This window comes from Chiloscyllium punctatum, chromosome X (assembly GCF_047496795.1).
Source record: "Chiloscyllium punctatum isolate Juve2018m chromosome X, sChiPun1.3, whole genome shotgun sequence".
Lineage (NCBI taxonomy): Eukaryota > Metazoa > Chordata > Chondrichthyes > Orectolobiformes > Hemiscylliidae > Chiloscyllium > Chiloscyllium punctatum.
In genome coordinates, this window is record NC_092791.1 from 54,577 (window position 1) to 79,650 (window position 25,074).

The window sequence follows — 25,074 nt, forward strand, 5'->3', positions numbered from 1 at the left end:
AGAGGGCGAGAAACAGAGGGGCCGAAACAGAGGGCGAGAAACAGAGGGCGAGAAACAGAGGGTCTGAAACAGAGGGTCTGAAACAGAGGGTCTGAAACAGAGGGCTAGAAACAGAGGGTCTGAAACAGAGGGATGAAACAGAGGGCGCGAAACAGAGGGCGGGAAACAGAGGGGCCGAAACAGAGGGTCTGAAACAGAGGGCGCGAAACAGAGGGTCTGAAACAGAGGGATGAAACAGAGGGCGCGAAACAGAGGGTCTGAAACAGAGGGGCTGAAACAGAGGGCGCGAAACAGAGAGTCTGAAACAGAGGGTCTGCAACAGAGGGCGAGAAACAGAGGGTCTGAAACAGAGGGCGAGAAACAGAGGGCGAGAAACAGAGGGTCTGAAACAGAGGGTCTGAAACAGAGGGTCTGAAACAAAGGGCGAGAAACAGAGGTGCTGAAACAGAGGGGTTGAAACAGAGGGGCTGAAACAGAGGGGCTGAAACAGAGGGGCTGAAACAGAGGGCACGAAACAGAGGGTCTGAAACAGAGGGGCTGAAACAGAGGGGCTGAAACAGAGGGCGCGAAAGAGAGGGTCTGAAACAGAGGGTCTGCAACAGAGGGCAAGAAACTGTGGGCGAGAAACAGAGGTTCTGAAACAGAGGGGCTGAAACAGAGGGTCTGAAACAGAGGGTCTTAAACAGAGGGGCTGAAACAGAGGGCGAGAAACAGAGGGTCTGATACAGAGGGCAAGAAACAGAGGGCGAGAAACAGAGGGCGAGAAACAGAGGTGCTGAAACAGAGGGGCCGAAACAGAGGGCGCGAAACAGAGGGGCCGAAACAGAGGGCGAGAAACAGAGGGGCCGAAACAGAGGGCGAGAAACAGAGGGTCTGAAACAGAGGGTCTGAAACAGAGGGCGCGAAACAGAGGGAGAGAAAAAGAGGGCGTGAAACAGAGGGCGCGAAACAGAGGGCGAGAAGCAGAGGGCGAGAAACATAGGGGCTGAAACAGAGGGGCTGAAACAGAGGGTCTGAAACAGAGGGGCTGAAACAGAGGGCGAGAAACAGATGAGCTGAAACAGAGGGGCTGAAACAGAGGGGCTGAAAAAGAGGGTCTGAAACAGAGGGCGCAAAACAGAGGGAGAGAAACAGAGGGAAAGAAACAGAGGGGCTGAAACAGAGGGCGAGAAACAGAGGGGCTGAAACAGAGGGCGAGAAACAGAGGGCCTGAAACAGATGGGCTGAAACAGAGGGGCTGAAACAGAGGGGCTGAAACAGAGGGCGAGAAACAGAGAGCGAGAAACAGAGGGTCTGAAACAGAGGGGCTGAAACAGAGGGTCTGAAACAGAGGGGCTGAAACAGAGGGCGGAAACAGAGGGGCCGAAACAGAGTGCGCGAAACAGAGGGTCTGAAACAGAGGGCGCGAAACAGAGGGCGAGAAACAGAGGGTGAGAAACAGATGGCGATAAACAGAGCGGCAGAAACAGAGGGCGAGAAACAGAGGGCGAGAAACAGAGGGGCTGAAACAGAGGGGCTGAAACAGAGGGGGAGAAACAGAGGGGCTGAAACAGAGGGGGTGAAACAGAGGGGCTGAAACAGAGGGGCTGAAACAGAGGGATGAAACAGAGGGCGCGAAACAGAGGGTCTGAAACAGAGGGCGAGAAACAGAGGGGCTGAAACAGAGGGCGCGAAACAGAGAGTCTGAAACAGAGGGTCTGCAACAGAGGGCGAGAAACAGAGGGTCTGAAACAGAGGGCGAGAAACAGAGGGCGAGAAACAGAGGGTCTGAAACAGAGGGTCTGAAACAGAGGGTCTGAAACAGAGGGCTAGAAACAGAGGGGCTGAAGCAGAGGGGCTGAAACAAAGGGTCTGAAACAGAGGGCGAGAAACATAGGGCGAGAAACAGAGGGTCTGAAACAGAGGGTCTGAAACAGAAGGAGCGAAACAGAGGGGCCGAAACAGAGGGCGAGAAACAGAGGGTCTGAAACAGAGGGGCTGAAACAGAGGGTCTGAAATAGAGGGCGCGAAACAGAGGGCGAGAAACAGAGGGCCTGAAACAGAGGGTCTGAAACAGAAGGAGCGAAACAGAGGGGCCGAAACAGAGGGCGAGAAACAGAGGGTCTGAAACAGAGGGGCTGAAACAGAGGGTCTGAAATAGAGGGCGCGAAACAGAGGGCGAGAAACAGAGGGCCTGAAACAGAGGGGCTGAAACAGAGGGGCCGAAACAGAGGGCGAGAAACAGTGGGGCCGAAACAGAGGGCGAGAAACAGAAGGTCTGAAACAGAGGGTCTGAAACAGAGGGGCTGAAACAGAGGGGCTGAAACAGAGGGCGAGTAACAGAGGGTCTGAAACAGAGGGCGCGAAACAGAGGGCGCAAAACAGAGGGGCCGAAACATAGGGCGGGAAACAGAGGGGCCAAAACAGAGGGTCTGAAACAGAGGGCGCGAAACTGAGGGCGCGAAACAGAGGGCGAGAAACAGAGGGTCTGAACCAGAGGGTCTGAAACAGAGGGCGCGAAACAGAGGGGCCAAAACAGAGGGCGAGAAACAGAGAGGCGGAAACAGAGGGCGAGAAACAGAGGGCGCGAAACAGAGGGTCTGAAACAGAGGGTCTGAAACAGAGTGGCTGAAACAGAGGGTCTGAAACAGAGGGCGCGAAACAGAGCGCGAGAAACAGAGTTTCTGAAACAGAGGGGCAGAAACAGAGGATCTGAAACAGAGGGGCTGAAACAGAGGGTCTGAAACAGTGGGCGATAAACAGAGGGTCTGAAACAGAGGGTCTGAAACAGATGGCGAGAAACAGAGGGTCTGAAACAGAGGGTCTGAAACAGAGGGTCTGAAACAGAGGGGCTGAAACAGAGGGCGCGAAACAGACGGCGCGAAACAGAGGGCGAGAAACAGAGGGTCTGAAACAGAGGGTCTGAAACAGAGGGTCTGAAACAGAGGGTCTGAAACAGAGGGCGCGAAACAGAGGGGCCGAAACAGAGGGCGGGAAACAGAGGGGCCGAAACAGAGGGTCTGAAACAGAGGGCGCGAAACAGAGGGTCTGAAACAGAGGGTCTGAAACAGAGGGTGCGAAACAGAGGGGCCGAAACAGAGGGTCTGAAACAGAAGGAGCGAAACAGAGGGGCCGAAACAGAGGGCGAGAAACAGAGGGGCCGAAACAGTGTGCGAGAAACAGAGGGCGAGAAACAGAGGGTCTGAAACAGAGGGGCTTAAACAGAGGGTCTGAAATAGAGGGCGCGAAACAGAGGGCGAGAAACAGAGGGCCTGAAACAGAGGGGCTGAAACAGAGGGCGAGAAACAGAGGGCGAGAAACGGAGTGTCTGAAACAGAGGGCGAGAAACCGAGGGGCCGAAACAGAGGGCGAGAAACAGAGGGGCCGAAACAGAGGGCGAGAAACAGAGGGTCTGAAACAGAGGGTCTGAAACAGAGGGGCTGAAACAGAGGGCGTGAAACAGAGGGATCGAAACAGAGGGCGAGAAGCAGAGGGCGAGAAACATAGGGGCTGAAACAGAGGGGCTGAAACAGAGGGTCTGAAACAGAGGGGCTGAAACAGAGGGCGAGAAACAGAGGAGCTGAAACAGAGGGGCTGAAACAGAGGGGCTGAAACAGAGGGTCTGAAACAGAGGGTCTGAAACAGAGGGTGAGAAACAGAGGGCGAGAAACAGAGGGTCTGAAACAGAGGGTCTGAAACAGAGGGTCTGAAACAAAGGGCGAGAAACAGAGGTGCTGAAACAGAGGGGTTGAAACAGAGGGGCTGAAACAGAGGGGCTGAAACAGAGGGGCTGAAACAGAGGGCACGAAACAGAGGGTCTGAAACAGAGGGGCTGAAACAGAGGGGCTGAAACAGAGGGCGCGAAACAGAGGGTCTGAAACAGAGGGTCTGCAACAGAAGGCGAGAAACTGAGGGCGAGAAACAGAGGTTCTGAAACAGAGGGCGAGAAACAGAGGGTCTGAAACAGAGGGTCTTAAACAGAGGGGCTGAAACAGAGGGCGAGAAACAGAAGGTCTGATACAGAGGGCGAGAAACAGAGGGCGAGAAACAGAGGTGCTGAAACAGAGGGGCCGAAACAGAGGGCGCGAAACAGAGGGTCTGAAACAGAGGGCGAGAAACAGAGGGCGAGAAACAGAGGGCGAGAAACAGTGGGTCTGAAACAGAGGGTCTGAAACCGAGGGGCTGAAACAGACGGCGCGAAACAGAGGGCAAGAAACAGAGGGCGAGATACAGAGGGCGAGAAACAGAGGGGCCGAAACAGAGGGGCCGAAACAGAGGGCGCGAAACAGAGGGTCTGAAACAGTGAGCGAGAAACAGAGGGCGAGAAACAGAGGGTCTGAAACAGAGGGTCTGAAACAGAGGGTCTGAAACAGAGGGCTAGAAACAGAGGGGCTGAAGCAGAGGGGCTGAAACAAAGGGTCTGAAACAGAGGGCGAGAAACATAGGGCGAGAAACAGAGGGTCTGAAACAGAGGGTCTGAAACAGAAGGAGCGAAACAGAGGGGCCGAAACAGAGGGCGAGAAACAGATGGTCTGAAACAGAGGGGCTGAAACAGAGGGTCTGAAATAGAGGGCGCGAAACAGAGGGCGAGAAACAGAGGGCCTGAAACAGAGGGTCTGAAACAGAAGGAGCGAAACAGAGGGGCCGAAACAGAGGGCGAGAAACAGAGGGTCTGAAACAGAGGGGCTGAAACAGAGGGTCTGAAATAGAGGGCGCGAAACAGAGGGCGAGAAACAGAGGGCCTGAAACAGAGGGGCTGAAACAGAGGGGCCGAAACAGAGGGCGAGAAACAGTGGGGCCGAAACAGAGGGCGAGAAACAGAAGGTCTGAAACAGAGGGTCTGAAACAGAGGGTCTGAAACAGAGGGGCTGAAACAGAGGGGCTGAAACAGAGGGCGAGTAACAGAGGGTCTGAAACAGAGGGCGCGAAACAGAGGGCGGGAAACAGAGGGGCCAAAACAGAGGGTCTGAAACAGAGGGCGCGAAACTGAGGGCGCGAAACAGAGGGCGAGAAACAGAGGGTCTGAAACAGAGGGTCTGAAACAGAGGGCGCGAAACAGAGGGGCCAAAACAGAGGGCGAGAAACAGAGAGGCGGAAACAGAGGGCGAGAAACAGAGGGCGCGAAACAGAGGGTCTGAAACAGAGGGTCTGAAACAGAGTGGCTGAAACAGAGGGTCTGAAACAGAGGGCGCGAAACAGAGCGCGAGAAACAGAGTTTCTGAAACAGAGGGGCTGAAACAGAGGATCTGAAACAGAGGGGCTGAAACAGAGGGTCTGAAACAGTGGGCGATAAACAGAGGGTCTGAAACAGAGGGTCTGAAACAGAGGGCGAGAAACAGAGGGTCTGAAACAGAGGGTCTGAAACAGAGGGTCTGAAACAGAGGGGCTGAAACAGAGGGCGCGAAACAGACGGCGCGAAACAGAGGGCGAGAAACAGAGGGTCTGAAACAGAGGGTCTGAAACAGAGGGTCTGAAACAGAGGGTCTGAAACAGAGGGCGCGAAACAGAGGGGCCGAAACAGAGGGCGGGAAACAGAGGGGCCGAAACAGAGGGTCTGAAACAGAGGGCGCGAAACAGAGGGTCTGAAACAGAGGGTCTGAAACAGAGGGTGCGAAACAGAGGGGCCGAAACAGAGGGTCTGAAACAGAAGGAGCGAAACAGAGGGGCCGAAACAGAGGGTCTGAAACAGAAGGAGCGAAACAGAGGGCGAGAAGCAGAGGGCGAGAAACATAGGGGCTGAAACAGAGGGGCTGAAACAGAGGGTCTGAAACAGAGGGTCTGAAACAGAGGGCGCGAAACAGAGCGCGAGAAACAGAGTTTCTGAAACAGAGGGGCTGAAACAGAGGATCTGAAACAGAGGGGCTGAAACAGAGGGTCTGAAACAGAGGGCAAGAAGCAGAGGGGCCGAAACAGAGGGCGAGAAACAGAGGGGCCGAAACAGTGGGCGATAAACAGAGGGTCTGAAACAGAGGGTCTGAAACAGAGGGGCTGAAACAGAGGGCGCGAAACAGACGGCGCGAAACAGAGGGCGAGAAACAGAGGGTCTGAAACAGAGGGTCTGAAACAGAGGGTCTGAAACAGAGGGTCTGAAACAGAGGGCGCGAAACAGAGGGGCCGAAACAGAGGGCGGGAAACAGAGGGGCCGAAACAGAGGGTCTGAAACAGAGGGCGCGAAACAGAGGGGCCGAAACAGAGGGTCTGAAACAGAAGGAGCGAAACAGAGGGGCCGAAACAGAGGGCGAGAAACAGAGGGGCCGAAACAGTGTGCGAGAAACAGAGGGCGAGAAACAGAGGGTCTGAAACAGAGGGGCTTAAACAGAGGGTCTGAAATAGAGGGCGCGAAACAGAGGGCGAGAAACAGAGGGCCTGAAACAGAGGGGCTGAAACAGAGGGCGAGAAACAGAGGGCGAGAAACGGAGTGTCTGAAACAGAGGGCGAGAAACAGAGGGGCCGAAACAGAGGGCGAGAAACAGAGGGGCCGAAACAGAGGGCGAGAAACAGAGGGTCTGAAACAGAGGGTCTGAAACAGAGGGGCTGAAACAGAGGGCGTGAAACAGAGGGATCGAAACAGAGGGCGAGAAGCAGAGGGCGAGAAACATAGGGGCTGAAACAGAGGGGCTGAAACAGAGGGCGAGAAACAGAGGAGCTGAAACAGAGGGGCTGAAACAGAGGGGCTGAAACAGAGGGTCTGAAACAGAGGGCGCAAAACAGAGGGAGAGAAACAGAGGGAAAGAAACAGAGGGGCTGAAACAGAGGGCGAGAAACAGAGGGGCTGAAACAGAGGGCGAGGAACAGAGGGCCTGAAACAGATGGGCTGAAACAGAGGGGCTGAAACAGAGGGGCTGAAACAGAGGGTGCGAAACAGAGAGCGAGAAACAGAGGGTCTGACACAGAGGGGCTGAAACAGAGGGTCTGAAACAGAGGGGCTGAAACAGAGGGCGGAAACAGAGGGGCTGAAACAGAGGGCAAGAAACAGAGGGTCTGAAACAGAGGGCGCGAAACAGAGGGTCTGAAACAGAGGGGCTGAAACAGTGGGAGAGAAACAGAGAGTCTGAAACAGAGGGGCTGAAACAGAGGGTCTGAAACAGAGGGTCTGAAACAGAGGGTCTGAAACAGAGGGCGAGAAACAGAGGGTCTGAAACAAGGGACGAGAAACAGAGGACGAGAAACAGAGGGCGAGAAACATAGGGGCTGAAACAGAGGGGCCGAAACAGAGTGCGCGAAACAGAGGGTCTGAAACAGAGGGCGCGAAACAGAGGGCGAGAAACAGAGGGCGAGAAACAGATGGCGATAAACAGAGCGGCAGAAACAGAGGGCGAGAAACAGAGGGGCTGAAACAGAGGGGCTGAAACAGAGGGCGAGAAACAGAGGGGCTGAAACAGAGGGGCTGAAACAGAGGGGCTGAAACAGAGCGGCTGAAACAGAGGGATGAAACAGAGGGCGCGAAACAGAGGGTCTGAAACAGAGGGGCTGAAACAGAGGGGCTGAAACAGAGGGCGCGAAACAGAGAGTCTGAAACAGAGGGTCTGCAACAGAGGGCGAGAAACAGAGGGTCTGAAACAGAGGGCGAGAAACAGAGGGCGAGAAACAGAGGGTCTGAAACAGAGGGTCTGAAACAGAGGGTCTGAAACAAAGGGCGAGAAACAGAGGTGCTGAAACAGAGGGGTTGAAACAGAGGGGCTGAAACAGAGGGGCTGAAACAGAGGGGCTGAAACAGAGGGCACGAAACAGAGGGTCTGAAACAGAGGGGCTGAAACAGAGGGGCTGAAACAGAGGGCGCGAAAGAGAGGGTCTGAAACAGAGGGTCTGCAACAGAGGGCAAGAAACTGTGGGCGAGAAACAGAGGTTCTGAAACAGAGGGCGAGAAACAGAGGGTCTGAAACAGAGGGTCTTAAACAGAGGGGCTGAAACAGAGGGCGAGAAACAGAGGGTCTGATACAGAGGGCAAGAAACAGAGGGCGAGAAACAGAGGGCGAGAAACAGAGGTGCTGAAACAGAGGGGCCGAAACAGAGGGCGCGAAACAGAGGGGCCGAAACAGAGGGCGAGAAACAGAGGGGCCGAAACAGAGGGCGAGAAACAGAGGGTCTGAAACAGAGGGTCTGAAACAGAGGGCGCGAAACAGAGGGAGAGAAACAGAGGGCGTGAAACAGAGGGCGCGAAACAGAGGGCGAGAAGCAGAGGGCGAGAAACATAGGGGCTGAAACAGAGGGGCTGAAACAGAGGGTCTGAAACAGAGGGGCTGAAACAGAGGGCGAGAAACAGATGAGCTGAAACAGAGGGGCTGAAAGAGAGGGGCTGAAAAAGAGGGTCTGAAACAGAGGGCGCAAAACAGAGGGAGAGAAACAGAGGGAAAGAAACAGAGGGGCTGAAACAGAGGGCGAGAAACAGAGGGGCTGAAACAGAGGGCGAGAAACAGAGGGCCTGAAACAGATGGGCTGAAACAGAGGGGCTGAAACAGAGGGGCTGAAACAGAGGGCGAGAAACAGAGAGCGAGAAACAGAGGGTCTGAAACAGAGGGGCTGAAACAGAGGGTCTGAAACAGAGGGGCTGAAACAGAGGGCGGAAACAGAGGGGCCGAAACAGAGTGCGCGAAACAGAGGGTCTGAAACAGAGGGCGCGAAACAGAGGGCGAGAAACAGAGGGTGAGAAACAGATGGCGATAAACAGAGCGGCAGAAACAGAGGGCGAGAAACAGAGGGCGAGAAACAGAGGGGCTGAAACAGAGGGGCTGAAACAGAGGGGGAGAAACAGAGGGGCTGAAACAGAGGGGCTGAAACAGAGGGGCTGAAACAGAGGGGCTGAAACAGAGGGATGAAACAGAGGGCGCGAAACAGAGGGTCTGAAACAGAGGGCGAGAAACAGAGGGGCTGAAACAGAGGGCGCGAAACAGAGAGTCTGAAACAGAGGGTCTGCAACAGAGGGCGACAAACAGAGGGTCTGAAACAGAGGGCGAGAAACAGAGGGCGAGAAACAGAGGGTCTGAAACAGAGGGTCTGAAACAGAGGGTCTGAAACAAAGGGCGATAAACAGAGGTGCTGAAACAGAGGGGTTGAAACAGAGGGGCTGAAACAGAGGGGCTGAAACAGAGGGGCTGAAACAGAGGGCACGAAACAGAGGGTCTGAAACAGAGGGGCTGAAACAGAGGGGCTGAAACAGAGGGCGCGAAACAGAGGGTCTGAAACAGAGGGTCTGCAACAGAAGGCGACAAACTGAGGGCGAGAAACAGAGGTTCTGAAACAGAGGGCGAGAAACAGAGGGTCTGAAACAGAGGGTCTTAAACAGAGGGGCTGAAACAGAGGGCGAGAAACAGAGGGTCTGATACAGAGGGCGAGAAACAGAGGGCGAGAAACAGAGGGCGAGAAACAGAGGTGCTGAAACAGAGGGGCCGAAACAGAGGGCGCGAAACAGAGGGTCTGAAACAGAGGGCGAGAAACAGAGGGCGAGAAACAGAGGGCGAGAAACAGTGGGTCTGAAACAGAGGGTCTGAAACCGAGGGGCTGAAACAGACGGCGCGAAACAGAGGGCAAGAAACAGAGGGCGAGAAGCAGAGGGCAAGAAACAGAGGGCGAGCAACAGAGGGCGAGAAACAGAGGGGCCGAAACAGAGGGGCCGAAACAGAGGGCGCGAAACAGAGGGTCTGAAACAGTGGGCGAGAAACAGAGGGCGAGAAACAGAGGGTCTGAAACAGAGGGTCTGAAACAGAGGGCTAGAAACAGAGGGGCTGAAGCAGAGGGGCTGAAACAAAGGGTCTGAAACAGAGGGCGAGAATCATAGGGCGAGAAACAGAGGGTCTGAAACAGAGGGTCTGAAACAGAGGGGCTGAAACAGAGGGTCTGAAATAGAGGGCGCGAAACAGAGGGCGAGAAACAGAGGGCCTGAAACAGAGGGTCTGAAACAGAAGGAGCGAAACAGAGGGGCCGAAACAGAGGGCGAGAAACAGAGGGTCTGAAACAGAGGGGCTGAAACAGAGGGTCTGAAATAGAGGGCGCGAAACAGAGGGCGAGAAACAGAGGGCCTGAAACAGAGGGGCTGAAACAGAGGGGCCGAAACAGAGGGCGAGAAACAGAAGGTCTGAAACAGAGGGTCTGAAACAGAGGGTCTGAAACAGAGGGGCTGAAACAGAGGGGCTGAAACAGAGGGCGAGTAACAGAGGGTCTGAAACAGAGGGCGCGAAACAGAGGGCGCAAAACGGAGGGGCCGAAACATAGGGCGGGAAACAGAGGGGCCAAAACAGAGGGTCTGAAACAGAGGGCGCGAAACTGAGGGCGCGAAACAGAGGGCGACAAACAGAGGGTCTGAAACAGAGGGTCTGAAACAGAGGGCGCGAAACAGAGGGGCCAAAACAGAGGGCGAGAAACAGAGAGGCGGAAACAGAGGGCGAGAAACAGAGGGCGCGAAACAGAGGGTCTGAAACATAGGGTCTGAAACAGAGTGGCTGAAACAGAGGGTCTGAAACAGAGGGCGCGAAACAGAGGGCGAGTAACAGAGGATCTGAAACAGAGGGGCTGAAACAGAGGGTCTGAAACAGAGGGCAAGAAGCAGAGGGGCCGAAACAGAGGGCGAGAAACAGAGGGGCCGAAACAGAGGGCGATAAACAGAGGGTCTGAAACAGAGGGTCTGAAACAGAGGGGCTGAAACAGAGGGCGCGAAACAGAGGGGCCGAAACAGAGGGCGAGAAACAGAGGGGCCGAAACAGTGTGCGAGAAACAGAGGGCGAGAAACAGAGGGTCTGAAACAGAGGGGCTTAAACAGAGCGTCTGAAATAGAGGGCGCGAAACAGAGGGCGAGAAACAGAGGGCCTGAAACAGAGGGGCTGAAACAGAGGGCAAGAAACAGAGGGCGAGAAACGGAGTGTCTGAAACAGAGGGCGAGAAACAGAGGGGCCGAAACAGAGGGCGAGAAACAGAGGGGCCGAAACAGAGGGCGAGAAACAGAGGGTCTGAAACAGAGGGTCTGAAACAGAGGGTCTGAAACAGAGGGGCTGAAACAGAGGGCGTGAAACAGAGGGCGCGAAACAGAGGGCGAGAAGCAGAGGGCGAGAAACATAGGGGCTGAAACAGAGGGGCTGAAACAGAGGGTCTGAAACAGAGGGGCTGAAACAGAGGGCGAGAAACAGAGGAGCTGAAACAGAGGGGCTGAAACAGAGGGGCTGAAACAGAGGGTCTTAAACAGAGGGCGCAAAACAGAGGGAGAGAAACAGAGGGAAAGAAACAGAGGGGCTGAAACAGAGGGCGAGAAACAGAGGGGCTGAAACAGAGGGCGAGAAACAGAGGGCCTGAAACAGATGGGCTGAAACAGAGGGGCTGAAACAGAGAGGCTGAAACAGAGGGTGCGAAACAGAGAGCGAGAAACAGAGGGTCTGAAACAGAGGGGCTGAAACAGAGGGTCTGAAACAGAGGGGCTGAAACAGAGGGCGGAAACAGAGGGGCTGAAACAGAGGGCAAGAAACAGAGGGTCTGAATCAGAGGGCGCGAAACAGAGGGTCTGAAACAGAGGGGCTGAAACAGTGGGAGAGAAACAGAGAGTCTGAAACAGAGGGGCTGAAACAGAGGGTCTGAAACAGAGGGTCTGAAACAGAGGGTCTGAAACAGAGGGCGAGAAACAGAGGGTCTGAAACAAAGGACGAGAAACAGAGGACGAGAAACAGAGGGCGAGAAACATAGGGGCTGAAACAGAGGGGCCGAAACAGAGTGCGCGAAACAGAGGGTCTGAAACAGAGGGCGCGAAACAGAGGGCGAGAAACAGAGGGCGAGAAACAGATGGCGATAAACAGAGCGGCAGAAACAGAGGGCGAGAAACAGAGGGGCTGAAACAGAGGGGCTGAAACAGAGGGCGAGAAACAGAGGGGCTGAAACAGAGGGGCTGAAACAGAGGGGCTGAAACAGAGGGGCTGAAACAGAGGGATGAAACAGAGGGCGCGAAACAGAGGGTCTGAAACAGAGGGGCTGAAACAGAGGGGCTGAAACAGAGGGGCTGAAACAGAGGGGCTGAAACAGAGGGCGCGAAACAGAGAGTCTGAAACAGAGGGTCTGCAACAGAGGGCGAGAAACAGAGGGTCTGAAACAGAGGGCGAGAAACAGAGGGCGAGAAACAGAGGGTCTGAAACAGAGGGTCTGAAACAGAGGGTCTGAAACATAGGGCGAGAAACAGAGGTGCTGAAACAGAGGGGTTGAAACAGAGGGGCTGAAACAGAGGGGCTGAAACAGAGGGGCTGAAACAGAGGGCACGAAACAGAGGGGCTGAAACAGAGGGGCTGAAACAGAGGGCGCGAAACAGAGGGTCTGAAACAGAGGGTCTGCAACAGAAGGCGAGAAACTGAGGGCGAGAAACAGAGGTTCTGAAACAGAGGGCGAGAAATAGAGGGTCTGAAACAGAGGGTCTTAAACAGAGGGGCTGAAACAGAGGGCGAGAAACAGAGGGTCTGATACAGAGGGCAAGAAACAGAGGGCGAGAAACAGAGGGCGAGAAACAGAGGGTCTGAAACAGAGGGTCTGAAACAGAGGGTCTGAAACAGAGGGGCTGAAACAGAGGGCGTGAAACAGAGGGCGCGAAACAGAGGGCAAGAAGCAGAGGGCGAGAAACATAGGGGCTGAAACAGAGGGGCTGAAACAGAGGGTCTGAAACAGAGGTGCTGAAACAGAGGGCGAGAAACAGATGAGCTGAAACAGAGGGGCTGAAACAGAGGGGCTGAAAAAGAGGGTCTGAAACAGAGGGCGCAAAACAGAGGGAGAGAAACAGAGGGAAAGAAACAGAGGGGCTGAAACAGAGGGCGAGAAACAGAGGGGCTGAAACAGAGGGCGAGAAACAGAGGGCCTGAAACAGATGGGCTGAAACAGAGGGGCTGAAACAGAGGGGCTGAAACAGAGGGCGCGAAACAGAGAGCGAGAAACAGAGGGTCTGAAACAGAGGGGCTGAAACAGAGGGTCTGAAACAGAGGGGCTGAAACAGAGGGCGAGAAACAGAGGGTCTGATACAGAGGGCGAGAAACAGAGGGCGAGAAACAGAGGTGCTGAAACAGAGGGGCCGAAACAGAGGGCGCGAAACAGAGGGTCTGAAACAGAGGGTCTGAAACAGAGGGGCTGACACAGACGGCGCGAAACAGAGGGCAAGAAACAGAGGGCGAGATACAGAGGGCGAGAAACAGAGGGCGAGAAACAGAGGGGCCGAAACAGAGGGGCCGAAACAGAGGGTCTGAAACAGAGGGCTCGAAACAGAGGGGCTGAAGCAGAGGGGCTGAAACAAAGGGTCTGAAACAGAGGGCGAGAAACATAGGGCGAGAAACAGAGGGTCTGAAACAGAGGGGCTGAAACAGAGGGGCTGAAACAGAGGCACGAAACAGAGGTTCTGAAACAGAGGGCGAGAAACAGAGGGGCTGAAACAGAGGGGCTGCAACAGAGGTGCTGAAACTGCGGGGCTGAAACAGAGGGGCTGAAACAGAGTGCGAGAAACAGAGGGCGCAAAACAGAGGGGCTGAAACAGAGGGGCTGAAACAGAGGGCGCGAAACAGAGGGTCTGAAACAGAGAGTCTGCAACAGAGGGCGAGAAACAGAGGGCGAGAAACAGAGGGGCTGAAACAGAGGGGCTGAAACAGAGGGCGAGAAACAGAGAGGTTGAAACAGGGGGGCTGAAACAGAGGGGCTGAAACAGAGGGCGCGAAACAGAGGGCGCGAAACAAAGGGCGAGAAACAGAGGGCGCGAAACAGAGGGTCTGAAACAGTGGGCGAGAAACAGAGGGTCTGAAACTGAGCGTCTGAAACAGAGGGACTGAAACAGAGGGTCTGAAACAGAGGGCTAGAAACAGAGGGGCTGAAACAGAGGGGCTGAAACATAGGGGCTGAAACAGAGGGGCTGAAACAGAGGGCGCGAAACAGAGGGCGCGAAACAGAGGGGCTGAAACAGAGGGGCTGAAACAGAGGGCGCGAAACAGAGGGTCTGAAACAGAGGGTCTGAAACAGAGGGTCTGAAACAGAGGGGCCGAAACAGAGGGTGAGAAACAGAGGGTCTTAAACAGAGGGTCTGAAACAGAGGGCCCGAAACAGAGGGGCCGAAACAGAGGGCGACAAACAGAGAGGCCGAAACCGAGGGCGAGAAACAGAGGGTCTGAAACAGAGGGTCTGAAACAGAGCGGCTGAAACAGAGGGTCTGAAACAGACGGTGCGAAAAAGAGCGCGAGAAACAGAGGGTCTGAAACAGAGGGTCTGAAAGAGAGGGCGAGAAACAGAGGGCGAGAAACAGAGGGTCTGAAACAGAGGGGCTGAAACAGAGGGCGAGAAACAGAGGGTCTGAAACAGAGGGGCTGAAACAGAGGGCGAGAAACAGAGGTCGAGAAACAGAGGGTCTGAAACAGAGGGGCTGAAACAGAGGGGCCGAAACAGAGGGTGAGAAACAGAGGGTCTGAAACAGAGGGTCTGCAACAGAAGGCGAGAAACTGAGGGCGAGAAACAGAGGTTCTGAAACAGAGGGCGAGAAACAGAGGGTCTGAAACAGAGGGTCTTAAACAGAGGGGCTGAAACAGAGGGCGAGAAACAGAGGGTCTGATACAGAGGGCGAGAAACAGAGGGCAAGAAACAGAGGGTGAGAAACAGAGGTGCTGAAACAGAGGGGCCGAAACAGAGGGCGCGAAACAGAGGGTCTGAAACAGAGGGTCTGAAACAGAGGGGCTGAAACAGACGGCACGAAACAGAGGGCGAGAAACAGAGGGTCTGAAACAGAGGGTCTGAAACAGAGGGCGCGAAACAGAGGGCGCGAAACAGACGGCGCGAAACAGAGGGCGAGAAACAGAGGGAAAGAAACAGAGGGGCTGAAACAGAGGGCGAGAAACAGAGGGGCTGAAACAGAGGGCGAGAAACAGAGGGCCTGAAACAGATGGGCTGAAACAGAGGGGCTGAAACAGAGGGGCTGAAACAGAGGGCGAGAAACAGAGAGCGAGAAACAGAGGGTCTGAAACAGAGGGGCTGAAACAGAGGGTCTGAAACAGAGGGGCTGAAACAGAGGGCGGAAACAGAGGGGCCGAAACAGAGTGCGCGAAACAGAGGGTCTGAAACAGAGGGCGCGAAACAGAGGGCGAGAAACAGAGGGTGAGAAACAGATGGCGATAAACAGAGCGGCAGAAACAGAGGGCGAGAAACAGAGGGCGAGAAACAGAGGGGCTGAAACAGAGGGGCTGAAACAGAGGGGGAGAAACAGAGGGGCTGAAACAGAGGGGCTGAAACAGAGGGGCTGAAACAGAGGGATGAAACAGAGGGCGCGAAACAGAGGGTCTGAAACAGAGGGCGAGAAACAGAGGGGCTGAAACAGAGGGCGCGAAACAGAGAGTCTGAAACAGAGGGTCTGCAACAGAGGGCGACAAACAGAGGGTCTGAAACAGAGGGCGAGAAACAGAGGGCGAGAAACAGAGGGTCTGAAACAGAGGGTCTGAAACAGAGGGTCTGAAACAAAGGGCGATAAACAGAGGTGCTGAAACAGAGGGGTTGAAACAGAGGGGCTGAAACAGAGGGGCTGAAACAGAGGGGCTGAAACAGAGGGCACGAAACAGAGGGTCTGAAACAGAGGGGCTGAAACAGAGGGGCTGAAACAGAGGGCGCGAAACAGAGGGTCTGAAACAGAGGGTCTGCAACAGAAGGCGACAAACTGAGGGCGAGAAACAGAGGTTCTGAAACAGAGGGCGAGAAACAGAGGGTCTGAAACAGAGGGTCTTAAACAGAGGGGCTGAAACAGAGGGCGAGAAACAGAGGGTCTGATACAGAGGCCGAGAAACAGAGGGCGAGAAACAGAGGGCGAGAAACAGAGGTGCTGAAACAGAGGGGCCGAAACAGAGGGCGCGAAACAGAGGGTCTGAAACAGAGGGCGAGAAACAGAGGGCGAGAAACAGAGGGCGAGAAACAGTGGGTCTGAAACAGAGGGTCTGAAACCGAGGGGCTGAAACAGACGGCGCGAAACAGAGGGCAAGAAACAGAGGGCGAGAAGCAGAGGGCAAGAAACAGAGGGCGAGCAACAGAGGGCGAGAAACAGAGGGGCCGAAACAGAGGGGCCGAAACAGAGGGCGCGAAACAGAGGGTCTGAAACAGTGGGCGAGAAACAGAGGGCGAGAAACAGAGGGTCTGAAACAGAGGGTCTGAAACAGAGGGCTAGAAACAGAGGGGCTGAAGCAGAGGGGCTGAAACAAAGGGTCTGAAACAGAGGGCGAGAATCATAGGGCGAGAAACAGAGGGTCTGAAACAGAGGGTCTGAAACAGAGGGGCTGAAACAGAGGGTCTGAAATAGAGGGCGCGAAACAGAGGGCGAGAAACAGAGGGCCTGAAACAGAGGGTCTGAAACAGAAGGAGCGAAACAGAGGGGCCGAAACAGAGGGCGAGAAACAGAGGGTCTGAAACAGAGGGGCTGAAACAGAGGGTCTGAAATAGAGGGCGCGAAACAGAGGGCGAGAAACAGAGGGCCTGAAACAGAGGGGCTGAAACAGAGGGGCCGAAACAGAGGGCGAGAAACAGAAGGTCTGAAACAGAGGGTCTGAAACAGAGGGTCTGAAACAGAGGGGCTGAAACAGAGGGGCTGAAACAGAGGGCGAGTAACAGAGGGTCTGAAACAGAGGGCGCGAAACAGAGGGCGCAAAACGGAGGGGCCGAAACATAGGGCGGGAAACAGAGGGGCCAAAACAGAGGGTCTGAAACAGAGGGCGCGAAACTGAGGGCGCGAAACAGAGGGCGACAAACAGAGGGTCTGAAACAGAGGGTCTGAAACAGAGGGCGCGAAACAGAGGGGCCAAAACAGAGGGCGAGAAACAGAGAGGCGGAAACAGAGGGCGAGAAACAGAGGGCGCGAAACAGAGGGTCTGAAACATAGGGTCTGAAACAGAGTGGCTGAAACAGAGGGTCTGAAACAGAGGGCGCGAAACAGAGGGCGAGTAACAGAGGATCTGAAACAGAGGGGCTGAAACAGAGGGTCTGAAACAGAGGGCAAGAAGCAGAGGGGCCGAAACAGAGGGCGAGAAACAGAGGGGCCGAAACAGAGGGCGATAAACAGAGGGTCTGAAACAGAGGGTCTGAAACAGAGGGGCTGAAACAGAGGGCGCGAAACAGAGGGGCCGAAACAGAGGGCGAGAAACAGAGGGGCCGAAACAGTGTGCGAGAAACAGAGGGCGAGAAACAGAGGGTCTGAAACAGAGGGGCTTAAACAGAGGGTCTGAAATAGAGGGCGCGAAACAGAGGGCGAGAAACAGAGGGCCTGAAACAGAGGGGCTGAAACAGAGGGCAAGAAACAGAGGGCGAGAAACGGAGTGTCTGAAACAGAGGGCGAGAAACAGAGGGGCCGAAACAGAGGGCGAGAAACAGAGGGGCCGAAACAGAGGGCGAGAAACAGAGGGTCTGAAACAGAGGGTCTGAAACAGAGGGTCTGAAACAGAGGGGCTGAAACAGAGGGCGTGAAACAGAGGGCGCGAAACAGAGGGCGAGAAGCAGAGGGCGAGAAACATAGGGGCTGAAACAGAGGGGCTGAAACAGAGGGTCTGAAACAGAGGGGCTGAAACAGAGGGCGAGAAACAGAGGAGCTGAAACAGAGGGGCTGAAACAGAGGGGCTGAAACAGAGGGTCTTAAACAGAGGGCGCAAAACAGAGGGAGAGAAACAGAGGGAAAGAAACAGAGGGGCTGAAACAGAGGGCGAGAAACAGAGGGGCTGAAACAGAGGGCGAGAAACAGAGGGCCTGAAACAGATGGGCTGAAACAGAGGGGCTGAAACAGAGGGGCTGAAACAGAGGGTGCGAAACAGAGAGCGAGAAACAGAGGGTCTGAAACAGAGGGGCTGAAACAGAGGGTCTGAAACAGAGGGGCTGAAACAGAGGGCGGAAACAGAGGGGCTGAAACAGAGGGCAAGAAACAGAGGGTCTGAATCAGAGGGCGCGAAACAGAGGGTCTGAAACAGAGGGGCTGAAACAGTGGGAGAGAAACAGAGAGTCTGAAACAGAGGGGCTGAAACAGAGGGTCTGAAACAGAGGGTCTGAAACAGAGGGTCTGAAACAGAGGGCGAGAAACAGAGGGTCTGAAACAAAGGACGAGAAACAGAGGACGAGAAACAGAGGGCGAGAAACATAGGGGCTGAAACAGAGGGGCCGAAACAGAGTGCGCGAAACAGAGGGTCTGAAACAGAGGGCGCGAAACAGAGGGCGAGAAACAGAGGGCGAGAAACAGATGGCGATAAACAGAGCGGCAGAAACAGAGGGCGAGAAACAGAGGGGCTGAAACAGAGGGGCTGAAACAGAGGGCGAGAAACAGAGGGGCTGAAACAGAGGGGCTGAAACAGAGGGGCTGAAACAGAGGGGCTGAAACAGAGGGATGAAACAGAGGGCGCGAAACAGAGGGTCTGAAACAGAGGGGCTGAAACAGAGGGGCTGAAACAGAGGGGCTGAAACAGAGGGGCTGAAACAGAGGGCGCGAAACAGAGAGTCTGAAACAGAGGGTCTGCAACAGAGGGCGAGAAACAGAGGGTCTGAAACAGAGGGCGAGAAACAGAGGGCGAGAAACAGAGGGTCTGAAACAGAGGGTCTGAAACAGAGGGTCTGAAACATAGGGCGAGAAACAGAGGTGCTGAAACAGAGGGGTTGAAACAGAGGGGCTGAAACAGAGGGGCTGAAACAGAGGGGCTGAAACAGAGGGCACGAAACAGAGGGGCTGAAACAGAGGGGCTGAAACAGAGGGCGCGAAACAGAGGGTCTGAAACAGAGGGTCTGCAACAGAAGGCGAGAAACTGAGGGCGAGAAACAGAGGTTCTGAAACAGAGGGCGAGCAATAGAGGGTCTGAAACAGAGGGTCTTAAACAGAGGGGCTGAAACAGAGGGCGAGAAACAGAGGGTCTGATACAGAGGGCAAGAAACAGAGGGCGAGAAACAGAGGGCGAGAAACAGAGGGTCTGAAACAGAGGGTCTGAAACAGAGGGTCTGAAACAGAGGGGCTGAAACAGAGGGCGTGAAACAGAGGGCGCGAAACAGAGGGCGAGAAGCAGAGGGCGAGAAACATAGGGGCTGAAACAGAGGGGCTGAAACAGAGGGTCTGAAACAGAGGGGCTGAAACAGAGGGCGAGAAACAGATGAGCTGAAACAGAGGGGCTGAAACAGAGGGGCTGAAAAAGAGGGTCTGAAACAGAGGGCGCAAAACAGAGGGAGAGAAACAGAGGGAAAGAAACAGAGGGGCTGAAACAGAGGGCGAGAAACAGAGGGGCTGAAACAGAGGGCGAGAAACAGAGGGCCTGAAACAGATGGGCTGAAACAGAGGGGCTGAAACAGAGGGGCTGAAACAGAGGGCGCGAAACAGAGAGCGAGAAACAGAGGGTCTGAAACAGAGGGGCTGAAACAGAGGGTCTGAAACAGAGGGGCTGAAACAGAGGGCGAGAAACAGAGGGTCTGATACAGAGGGCGAGAAACAGAGGGCGAGAAACAGAGGTGCTGAAACAGAGGGGCCGAAACAGAGGGCGCGAAACAGAGGGTCTGAAACAGAGGGTCTGAAACAGAGGGGCTGACACAGACGGCGCGAAACAGAGGGCAAGAAACAGAGGGCGAGATACAGAGGGCGAGAAACAGAGGGCGAGAAACAGAGGGGCCGAAACAGAGGGGCCGAAACAGAGGGTCTGAAACAGAGGGCTCGAAACAGAGGGGCTGAAGCAGAGGGGCTGAAACAAAGGGTCTGAAACAGAGGGCGAGAAACATAGGGCGAGAAACAGAGGGTCTGAAACAGAGGGGCTGAAACAGAGGGGCTGAAACAGAGGCACGAAACAGAGGTTCTGAAACAGAGGGCGAGAAACAGAGGGGCTGAAACAGAGGGGCTGCAACAGAGGTGCTGAAACTGCGGGGCTGAAACAGAGGGGCTGAAACAGAGTGCGAGAAACAGAGGGCGCAAAACAGAGGGGCTGAAACAGAGGGGCTGAAACAGAGGGCGCGAAACAGAGGGTCTGAAACAGAGAGTCTGCAACAGAGGGCGAGAAACAGAGGGCGAGAAACAGAGGGGCTGAAACAGAGGGGCTGAAACAGAGGGCGAGAAACAGAGAGGTTGAAACAGGGGGGCTGAAACAGAGGGGCTGAAACAGAGGGCGCGAAACAGAGGGCGCGAAACAAAGGGCGAGAAACAGAGGGCGCGAAACAGAGGGTCTGAAACAGTGGGCGAGAAACAGAGGGTCTGAAACTGAGCGTCTGAAACAGAGGGACTGAAACAGAGGGTCTGAAACAGAGGGCTAGAAACAGAGGGGCTGAAACAGAGGGGCTGAAACATAGGGGCTGAAACAGAGGGGCTGAAACAGAGGGCGCGAAACAGAGGGCGCGAAACAGAGGGGCTGAAACAGAGGGGCTGAAACAGAGGGCGCGAAACAGAGGGTCTGAAACAGAGGGTCTGAAACAGAGGGTCTGAAACAGAGGGGCCGAAACAGAGGGTGAGAAACAGAGGGTCTTAAACAGAGGGTCTGAAACAGAGGGCCCGAAACAGAGGGGCCGAAACAGAGGGCGACAAACAGAGAGGCCGAAACCGAGGGCGAGAAACAGAGGGTCTGAAACAGAGGGTCTGAAACAGAGCGGCTGAAACAGAGGGTCTGAAACAGACGGTGCGAAAAAGAGCGCGAGAAACAGAGGGTCTGAAACAGAGGGTCTGAAAGAGAGGGCGAGAAACAGAGGGCGAGAAACAGAGGGTCTGAAACAGAGGGGCTGAAACAGAGGGCGAGAAACAGAGGGTCTGAAACAGAGGGGCTGAAACAGAGGGCGAGAAACAGAGGTCGAGAAACAGAGGGTCTGAAACAGAGGGGCTGAAACAGAGGGGCCGAAACAGAGGGTGAGAAACAGAGGGTCTGAAACAGAGGGTCTGCAACAGAAGGCGAGAAACTGAGGGCGAGAAACAGAGGTTCTGAAACAGAGGGCGAGAAACAGAGGGTCTGAAACAGAGGGTCTTAAACAGAGGGGCTGAAACAGAGGGCGAGAAACAGAGGGTCTGATACAGAGGGCGAGAAACAGAGGGCAAGAAACAGAGGGTGAGAAACAGAGGTGCTGAAACAGAGGGGCCGAAACAGAGGGCGCGAAACAGAGGGTCTGAAACAGAGGGTCTGAAACAGAGGGGCTGAAACAGACGGCACGAAACAGAGGGCGAGAAACAGAGGGTCTGAAACAGAGGGTCTGAAACAGAGGGTCTGAAACAGAGGGCGCGAAACAGAGGGCGCGAAACAGACGGCGCGAATCAGAGGGCGAGAAACAGAGGGTCTGAAACAGAGGGTCTGAAACAGAGGGTCTGAAACAGAGGGCGCGAAACAGAGGGGCCGAAACAGAGGGCGGGAAACAGAGGGGCCGAAACAGAGGGTCTGAAACAGAGGGCGCGAAACAGAGGGTCTGAAACAGAGGGTCTGAAACAGAGGGTGCGAAACAGAGGGGCCGAAACAGAGGGTCTGAAACAGAAGGAGCGAAACAGAGGGGCCGAAACAGAGGGCGAGAAACAGAGGGGCCGAAACAGTGTGCGAGAAACAGAGGGCGAGAAACAGAGGGTCTGAAACAGAGGGGCTTAAACAGAGGGTCTGAAATAGAGGACGCGAAACAGAGGGCGAGAAACAGAGGGCCTGAAACAGAGGGGCTGAAACAGAGGGCGAGAAACAGAGGGCGAGAAACGGAGTGTCTGAAACAGAGGGCGAGAAACAGAGGGGCCGAAACAGAGGGCGAGAAACAGAGGGGCCGAAACAGAGGGCGAGAAACAGAGGGTCTGAAACAGAGGGTCTGAAACAGAGGGGCTGAAACAGAGGGCGTGAAACAGAGGGATCGAAACAGAGGGCGAGAAGCAGAGGGCGAGAAACATAGGGGCTGAAACAGAGGGGCTGAAACAGAGGGTCTGAAACAGAGGGGCTGAAACAGAGGGCGAGAAACAGAGGAGCTGAAACAGAGGGGCTGAAAAAGAGGGGCTGAAACAGAGGGTCTGAAACAGAGGGTCTGAAACAGAGGGCGAGAAACAGAGGGCGAGAAACAGAGGGTCTGAAACAGAGGGTCTGAAACAGAGGGTCTGAAACAAAGGGCGAGAAACAGAGGTGCTGAAACAGAGGGGTTGAAACAGAGGGGCTGAAACAGAGGGGCTGAAACAGAGGGGCTGAAACAGAGGGCACGAAACAGAGGGGCTGAAACAGAGGGGCTGAAACAGAGGGCGCGAAACAGAGGGTCTGAAACAGAGGGTCTACAACAGAAGGCGAGAAACTGAGGGCGAGAAACAGAGGTTCTGAAACAGAGGGCGAGAAACAGAGGGCGCGAAACAGAGGGGCCGAAACAGAGGGCGAGAAACAGAGGGGCCGAAACAGTGTGCGAGAAACAGAGGGCGAGAAACAGAGGGTCTGAAACAGAGGGGCTTAAACAGAGGGTCTGAAATAGAGGGCGCGAAACAGAGGGCGAGAAACAGAGGGCCTGAAACAGAGGGGCTGAAACAGAGGGCAAGAAACAGAGGGCGAGAAACGGAGTGTCTGAAACAGAGGGCGAGAAACAGAGGGGCCGAAACAGAGGGCGAGAAACAGAGGGGCCGAAACAGAGGGCGAGAAACAGAGGGTCTGAAACAGAGGGTCTGAAACAGAGGGTCTGAAACAGAGGGGCTGAAACAGAGGGCGTGAAACAGAGGGCGCGAAACAGAGGTCGAGAAGCAGAGGGCGAGAAACATAGGGGCTGAAACAGAGGGGCTGAAACAGAGGGTCTGAAACAGAGGGGCTGAAACAGAGGGCGAGAAACAGAGGAGCTGAAACAGAGGGGCTGAAACAGAGGGGCTGAAACAGAGGGTCTGAAACAGAGGGCGCAAAACAGAGGGAGAGAAACAGAGGTCGAGAAACAGAGGGGCTGAAACAGAGGGCGAGAAACAGAGGGGCTGAAACAGAGGGCGAGAAACAGAGGGCCTGAAACAGATGGGCTGAAACAGAGGGGCTGAAACAGAGGGGCTGAAACAGAGGGTGCGAAACAGAGAGCGAGAAACAGAGGGTCTGAAACAGAGGGGCTGAAACAGAGGGTCTGAAACAGAGGGGCTGAAACAGAGGGCGGAAACAGAGGGGCTGAAACAGAGGGCAAGAAACAGAGGGTCTGAATCAGAGGGCGCGAAACAGAGGGTCTGAAACAGAGGGGCTGAAACAGTGGGAGAGAAACAGAGAGTCTGAAACAGAGGGGCTGAAACAGAGGGTCTGAAACAGAGGGTCTGAAACAGAGGGCGAGAAACAGAGGGTCTGAAACAAAGGACGAGAAACAGAGGACGAGAAACAGAGGGCGAGAAACATAGGGGCTGAAACAGAGGGGCCGAAACAGAGTGCGCGAAACAGAGGGCGCGAAACAGAGGGCGAGAAACAGAGGGCGAGAAACAGATGGCGATAAACAGAGCGGCAGAAACAGAGGGCGAGAAACAGAGGGGCTGAAACAGAGGGGCTGAAACAGAGGGCGAGAAACAGAGGGGCTGAAACAGAGGGGCTGAAACAGAGGGGCTGAAACAGAGGGGCTGAAACAGAGGGATGAAACAGAGGGCGCGAAACAGAGGGTCTGAAACAGAGGGGCTGAAACAGAGGGGCTGAAACAGAGGGGCTGAAACAGAGGGGCTGAAACAGAGGGCGCGAAACAGAGAGTCTGAAACAGAGGGTCTGCAACAGAGGGCGAGAAACAGAGGGTCTGAAACAGAGGGCGAGAAACAGAGGGCGAGAAACAGAGGGTCTGAAACAGAGGGTCTGAAACAGAGGGTCTGAAACATAGGGCGAGAAACAGAGGTGCTGAAACAGAGGGGTTGAAACAGAGGGGCTGAAACAGAGGGGCTGAAACAGAGGGGCTGAAACAGAGGGCACGAAACAGAGGGTCTGAAACAGAGGGGCTGAAACAGAGGGCGCGAAACAGAGGGTCTGAAACAGAGGGTCTGCAACAGAAGGCGAGAAACTGAGGGCGAGAAACAGAGGTTCTGAAACAGAGGGCGAGAAACAGAGGGTCTGAAACAGAGGGTCTTAAACAGAGGGGCTGAAACAGAGGGCGAGAAACAGAGGGTCTGATACAGAGGGCAAGAAACAGAGGGCGAGAAACAGAGGGCGAGAAACAGAGGGTCTGAAACAGAGGGTCTGAAACAGAGGGCGCGAAACAGAGGGCGAGAAGCAGAGGGCGAGAAACATAGGGGCTGAAACAGAGGGGCTGAAACAGAGGGTCTGAAACAGAGGGGCTGAAACAGAGGGCGAGAAACAGATGAGCTGAAACAGAGGGGCTGAAACAGAGGGGCTGAAAAAGAGGGTCTGAAACAGAGGGCGCAAAACAGAGGGAGAGAAACAGAGGGAAAGAAACAGAGGGGCTGAAACAGAGGGCGAGAAACAGAGGGGCTGAAACAGAGGGCGAGAAACAGAGGGCCTGAAACAGATGGGCTGAAACAGAGGGGCTGAAACAGAGGGGCTGAAACAGAGGGCGCGAAACAGAGAGCGAGAAACAGAGGGTCTGAAACAGAGGGGCTGAAACAGAGGGTCTGAAACAGAGGGGCTGAAACAGAGGGCGAGAAACAGAGGGTCTGATACAGAGGGCGAGAAACAGAGGGCGAGAAACAGAGGTGCTGAAACAGAGGGGCCGAAACAGAGGGCGCGAAACAGAGGGTCTGAAACAGAGGGTCTGAAACAGAGGGGCTGAAACAGACGGCGCGAAACAGAGGGCAAGAAACAGAGGGCGAGATACAGAGGGCGAGAAACAGAGGGCGAGAAACAGAGGGGCCGAAACAGAGGGGCCGAAACAGAGGGCGCGAAACAGAGGGTCTGAAACAGTGGGCGAGAAACAGAGGGCGAGAAACAGAGGGTCTGAAACAGAGGGTCTGAAACAGAGGGTCTGAAACAGAGGGCTCGAAACAGAGGGGCTGAAGCAGAGGGGCTGAAACAAAGGGTCTGAAACAGAGGGCGAGAAACATAGGGCGAGAAACAGAGGGTCTGAAACAGAGGGGCTGAAACAGAGGGGCTGAAACAGAGGCACGAAACAGAGGTTCTGAAACAGAGGGCGAGAAACAGAGGGGCTGAAACAGAGGGGCTGCAACAGAGGTGCTGAAACTGCGGGGCTGAAACAGAGGGGCTGAAACAGAGTGCGAGAAACAGAGGGCGCAAAACAGAGGGGCTGAAACAGAGG